Raw genomic sequence first — 7282 nt, 5'->3', positions numbered from 1 at the left:
CTCATGCATGACTTGGTTCTAACCTCCAAGATCTCATTTTTATGAAACCACGCCATCAAAAACACTCAAAAGGACATATAATGGGCTCTGGAGTTTAACAACTCATAAAGTTTCAAGCTTTGGGACCAAAAACCCTAAAATGGACCATAACATGCACAAAACAAAAGAATGGGAAAGCTTTGAGCTTTATACATTCAAATGATGCTCTAGCCCCAGGAAAGCTCGGATCCAAAGCCTGGACTTCAACTCCATTCTCTTCCATGTTCCTTCTTAACTCCAAAGAGCCCACAAGAACACATATAAGCTCCACATGGCCACAAAACAAGCTCATTAACGAAAATTAGGGTTTGAGAGGGTTTATGGACTGAGGATGGTGGCCAGAAATGAGACCATCTCATTCCTTATATAGGGACACTTCTCTTAATTAGGGTTTTCTTTCTGTGCCTAGTACGCCCAGCGTACCCTCTGGTACGCCCAACGTACTAGGTGGATCTTGCTTAAGGAACACGCGCATTCGTACGCTAATCGTACGCATACGTACACCCAGCGTACTTCGCTGCCGTATTTCTCAACTTTAGGGACTTATCTTGCCAAATCTCCAAACTTCCATAGCTTCTTTGATATAACTCTGATTCCAAAGATCCTCATACCTACGGAGAGGTGATGAGATGCCCTACGTTTCTAGCAACTCGCCGCAACCCGAGACCTCCTCATGTCCGGCTCGTGAACCTTCTTGGTATGCTTAGCGTATACTAGCATGCTCAGAACGATCGGGGACGCCAACCCAGTACGCGGGGTGTACTGGAATTACGCTGGGCGTACGCCCAGCTTTGCTTTATTCCTTTTCTTGGTCTTAACCCGTTAAGACCTTAACTCATCTCTTGGATCTAGGCTCCCTAATAACTCTTACTCCATAAAGTCAGGGACTTTAAGCCTTTACATGGCTGATGTGGTCTCAAACACACAAAACACTCAGTCTCTTTTCTCATTAAGCTCTTATCTCATGCATGACTTGGTTCTAACCTCCAAGATCTCATTTTTATGAAACCACACCATCAAAAACACTCAAAAGGTCATATAATGGGCTCTGGAGTTTAACAACTCATAAAGTTTCAAGCTTTGGGACCAAAAACCCTAAAATGGACCATAACATGCACAAAACAAAAGAATGGGAAAGCTTTGAGCTTTATACATTCAAATGATGCTCTAGCCCCAGGAAAGCTCGGATCCAAAGCCTGGACTTCAACTCCATTCTCTTCCATGTTCCTTCTTAACTCCAAAGAGCCCACAAGAACACATATAAGCTCCACATGGCCACAAAACAAGCTCATTAACGAAAATTAGGGTTTGAGAGGGTTTATGGACTGAGGATGGTGGCCAGAAATGAGACCATCTCATTCCTTATATAGGGACACTTCTCTTAATTAGGGTTTTCTTTCTGTGCCTAGTACGCCCAGCGTACCCTCTGGTACGCCCAACGTACTAGGTGGATCTTGCTTAAGGAACACGCGCATTCGTACGCTAATCGTACGCATACGTACACCCAGCGTACTTCGCTGCCGTATTTCTCAACTTTAGGGACTTATCTTGCCAAATCTCCAAACTTCCATAGCTTCTTTGATATAACTCTGATTCCAAAGATCCTCATACCTACGGAGAGGTGATGAGATGCCCTACGTTTCTAGCAACTCGCCGCAACCCGAGACCTCCTCATGTCCGGCTCGTGAACCTCCTTGGTATGCTTAGCGTATACTAGCATGCTCAGAACGATCGGGGACGCCAACCCAGTACGCGGGGTGTACTGGAATTACGCTGGGCGTACGCCCAGCTTTGCTTTATTCCTTTTCTTGGTCTTAACCCGTTAAGACCTTAACTCATCTCTTGGATCTAGGCTCCCTAATAACTCTTACTCCATAAAGTCAGGGACTTTAAGCCTTTACATGGCTGATGTGGTCTCAAACACACAAAACACTCAGTCTCTTTTCTCATTAAGCTCTTATCTCATGCATGACTTGGTTCTAACCTCCAAGATCTCATTTTTATGAAACCACACCATCAAAAACACTCAAAAGGTCATATAATGGGCTCTGGAGTTTAACAACTCATAAAGTTTCAAGCTTTGGGACCAAAACCCTAACATGGACCATAACATGCACAAAACAAAAGAATGGGAAAACTTTGAGCTTTATACCTTCAAATGATGCTCTAGCCCGAGGAAAGCTCGGATCCCAAGCCTGGACTTCAACTCCATTCTCTTCCATGCTCCTTCTTAACTCCAAAAACCCACAAGAACGCATATAATGTATGTGGGCTAAATGTGATTGTGCCTATACTAAAGTACATTGCTATTTACTATCAATAAATTATAGCAATATACTTTTAAAGTACAATGGTTTAGTTTGAAATATTTTAAAAATATAAGTAACCTTTTTATAATACAAAGGTGAGAAATATGTTATTTTAGTAAAAAAAAACAAAATGAAACTACATTGCTTATTAATGCATTTAGCCCATAATGGGTCAATTACCAAATTAGCAATGAAAGTGCATTGCTATTTGTTTTAGTTAACCCTCTAATGCGATTGTACTTGAATTTACAGTTAGGTTAACTGCCAAAAATAATTGCAATTAATGTAAACTGGTGTAATGAAAAAAATAACTTTTTTATGTGTTAATTTCTACCATTGGAACTAATGAACGGTATAAATAAAAAATAATAATGAATTTCATAGTACAATGTTATAGTTGGAACAAATGAAAGTACGATGTTATACAAAAAAGTAAAATTGATCTATTGTTTTTTTATTAAATTGGTCAACCGTCCACCGGACAGGTATAACAGTAGTTTGAAAGAGTTTTGAGTGAGATTGGTATAAAATGTGGTAGTTATTGAATATTATATATATATATATATATATATATATATATATATATATATATATATATATATGGCTAGGTTATATTCTGGATGGTAAGTATTGTGTGGATGTAGGGATGAATGTGGACCAACAGTTTAAAATACATATTCTAATAGAATACATATTATGATTGAATACAAATTCTAACAGAATACATATTCTGATTGAATGAACATTTTGAAAAATAACAAATTTTTGAACCGTGAGTTGAAGAATAACAACATTCTTAAAGAATAATCATCTATTATTAATATTATTGAAGAATCTAAGGTCCAAAAATAAACAAAAAAACAATTTTTACTGTTACATTCTATAAAAATACAATGTCATTTTTTAAATTTTTGTCAAGTTCTATAAGAATACAATCTTTATAGTAAGTAAGTCTTGAAAAAATCTTCATTCTATAAGAATATTCTCATTCTTCCTAGAAGGGGATTTATTTCCTTTGGCTTTAGATCTTCAACTAACAAGTAAACAAAGACCTGTATTAAAAAAAACAGAAATAATCATGAGAATAAGATTATGCAAATAACAAGAAAAAATGTGGTTTAGAGATTAAGTTTTATGGATGAATTAAGAAAAACTTGACAGCTTCAAACTTTACAATTACTAAAAGCTATGTGGGTTATGACCTTTTTAGAAAACAACATCACTATATTTTCAAGAATTCATGTGGTTCATTCATTGTCTTCTAACACACTTAGAAACACCATAGTGTACATATACAGACAAACAAATCCACATAAAAACATCAATTCTATAGAAATTGCTATGCATAAGAATTAGGTGTACGCATCTAAGAATCTAAGAATCGACTCAACTGGTACATTTAAGAAAAAATTAAGGACACCAAAACTCAGAATTATGTAAAGATGTGGACGAAGGATAAGAAAAAGAAAACCTGCTATCAATCGGAGCAACACTCCTCTTCATCTTCGTGGGTTGTCCAGTACCATCGTAGTAGGGCTTTCCGATTAGTCAAGAGGTTGTAGGATACAACCCCTCGTCACCACTGTCTTCGCCGTCTCCTTCTTTGACAATTTGTCGAGCATCGGAGGTATCCATCTCGTTGCTGCATCCATTAAACCTCCATCGCTGGTAGAATTACCCGGTGGTCAGGAGGGCAGCAGCCTCCTTCGCATCTCCCCAGATCGCGTGTTGTTGCTACTTGCCTTAACCCTCTCGGATCTGCCTTCTCCCTTCTCTTCACATTTGATTGTCGGAGCAGACCATGCACTGCTTTTCCCCTTCGGCCTCGCCGACCCCGGAGACGACGACCTCCCCTCTTCCCTCTGTCTCTTCAACCTCTTCGAACCCTGGAGACGATCTCGATTGGTCACGACATCCGGAATAGCGGACAACGCACCTGAGAACTTCCCTCCGACGATCTTGACATCTTCGATGGAAGCAGGAGGCAATTTTGTGCCGACGATCTTGACATCTTCGATGGAAGTGGGAGACGATTTTGTGGGTGCGGATGAAATAGGCAGTAGGGTTTTAAATAAAGTAATTTGCCTAAATTAAAGGGTGGAAGATTTAATTAATTATTTATTAAAATTAAATAATACTTGGCCCATATTAATCCCTACATCCACACAATATTTGTTAATCCACATTTGAACCTACCTCTCTCTCTCTCTCTCTCTCTCTATATATATATATATATATATATATATATATATATATATATATATATATATATATAATCAAGTTCAACAACGAAATCTCTAAAAGAGAGCGAACCAACGAACTATATATCAATCAGATGCATAAGTTTTTTTTTGGATATTTTAATCGGTAGAATGTTCCAACGTCGCAAGTAACAAAATTGTTATTGTCTCTTTCCGACTCAACTCTTCGCATCCATCACTCTATGGCCAATCGGTCTCATTGCACCCATCACGATCTCTCTGATCGATCTTTAAAGGTTCGACGATTTTGAATGATACAAAGTTAGATTTCTCCATTTTTCCTGATCGGTATCATTCCCTTTCTTGTTGATTTATTCACCTGTTTTCTTAAATAGTGTTGAGAATAATGTTGATATCGAAAGTGAAGGAGGAGAAAAAAAATCAATGCATCAATCAAATGCATATGTTTTTTTTAAGTTTACTTGAAAAAAGAATTTGGTGCATCAATCATCTTCGTTGTTTGTTGCACATAATGGGTCAAATCACTTCTAAACTGTGAATTTACTAAAATCATTACTGTGTCGGTTCCTATGCCCATTGATCTATTTTGCATTTCTTGGTAACATCACGCACTCAGTAATTGTTTTTGCAATGTGAATTTACTGAATTTTGTTGTTTAGCTGAAGGATAAAAGGTTTATTATTTAATGGGTAAACTTATCATGATAGATTAAAAAATAATAAATATTTTTTTATATAGATACAAACATTGGCACATAGAAAAAAAGATGAGGGTAAATTTGTCAAAATTTCATATCATAATATATTATATTGATGCATGATTGTATTTTTTTTTCCTTTTTCAAACCTTAACATTTACTTCCATGTGTGTCCTTCCCAATTCTTTGATCGTAATTCACTTTTATTGATTTCTTGTATGCAGTTCTTGCAAGGAAGTGAGAAAATTGGAAAAATGTTGTCAGTTTTTTGTGTTACTACCAACCAAAGATTCATGCCCACTAACTGTCTGACGATTTTCTTACTTATTTGGAACTATTGGTTTTCCAAGATTTTTCTCTTCATTTTGATCATATTCTCCTTGTCTTTGCTAGTTAATGAGATGTCACTATAGAATTCTTTCGTTTTGAGATATTTTTGGCTGGTTTTCGCCATATAATTAAACTTTGTAAACCATTTAACTTATGTCTACAAAAGGCATAATTTTTACAAGATCGAACAAAAAAAACTTCATCTTTTAACTGTTTCTTCATAGTATCCGGTAGGAATGGCAGATATTCTACCAATCGGTACAATCTTGGTTGTTTCCATGAATCAGGTCATCAAAACCGCTCATGAATCAGTTCAACAAACCTGGTGTTCAGGCTCTGCAGGACAAAAGGTTTCAGGTTGTTGAATTTGTGTATTTACAGTACTACCCCTTAAGTTGGTTGCTCTCTCTCTCTCTCTCTCTCTCACTACAACCAATCTAGACTACTTAGTTCCATTAAAAAAATAATAGATCTGTTTAATAAAAAAAACATTTCAGAAGATGGAATTATGATATTAAACAAAAATAATTGACAGTACAATGCTATAGTTGGGTAGACATTTTGAAATAAAAGTGAGATTTGATAATACTGAGATAAATGGAAGTACATTGCCTAAAAATGTAAACGAAACTAGAACGACAATACCTGTACTGGTTGACAATATCAAGAATTTGGTTCGGCATTGTGGCGACAACAAATTGAAAAAAAAAAAGAATAACACTACAAAAATATGAATATGCATTAAAAATTCATTTTTCTAAAAAAATCTTTTTTAAATATTAATTTTGAAACAAAAGGAATGTTTCCACTGATTTGAAAAAAAATATTTTTTTTTATTTTCCTAAAAATTAATATGCATATTCATAATATATTTATTCTTATGCATATGCATACTTTATTCATATGTATATGCATATACTTATGACTATACATATACTTATTCTTATATATGTCATATTATGCATAATACATATGCTTATTCATATGCATATGAATATACATATATCATATACTTATTCTTATATGCATATGCATATACATATACATAAGCATCTATTTATATGCATATATACATATTAATATGAATATGTATATGGCTTATATGCATATGCATCATATGTATATGTATATATTTATATGATTAGATGAATATTAATATACGTATACATATGCACAATATGCATATATATATATATATATATATATATATATATATATATATATATATATATATGCATATTAATATGCATATGCATCATACGTATATTTATATATTTAGATACATATATGCATATGCATTTTATGTGTATGTATATATATTTATATGCATATTAATATATATATATATATATATATATATATATATATATATATATATATATATATATATATATATATATATATATATATATATAGGGAAGGGTTATTTGGAAAACAACAAAATCCTAAAAAAACCCCAAAAATCATAAAAATGCTTAAAAAAATACCTAGAGATCACAAAACTTTTTTTTGACATTTTTTATGAAAAAATCGCAGGTTTTTAAAGAAATTCGCTAAAAAAAATTTGAAAAAAAAAATTTTTTTTTTATAAAAAAAAAAATTGATTTTTTATTTTTTTTTCAACGAATTTTAATAAAAAGCTGCGATTTTTTATAAAAAAATTCAAAAAAAAGTTTTGTGATCTC

This window comes from Lactuca virosa, chromosome 2 (genome assembly GCF_052849685.1).
Source record: "Lactuca virosa cultivar CGN04683 chromosome 2, Lactuca_virosa_CGN04683_v6, whole genome shotgun sequence".
NCBI lineage: Eukaryota > Viridiplantae > Streptophyta > Magnoliopsida > Asterales > Asteraceae > Lactuca > Lactuca virosa.
Note: the sequence above shows the minus strand (reverse complement) of the source record.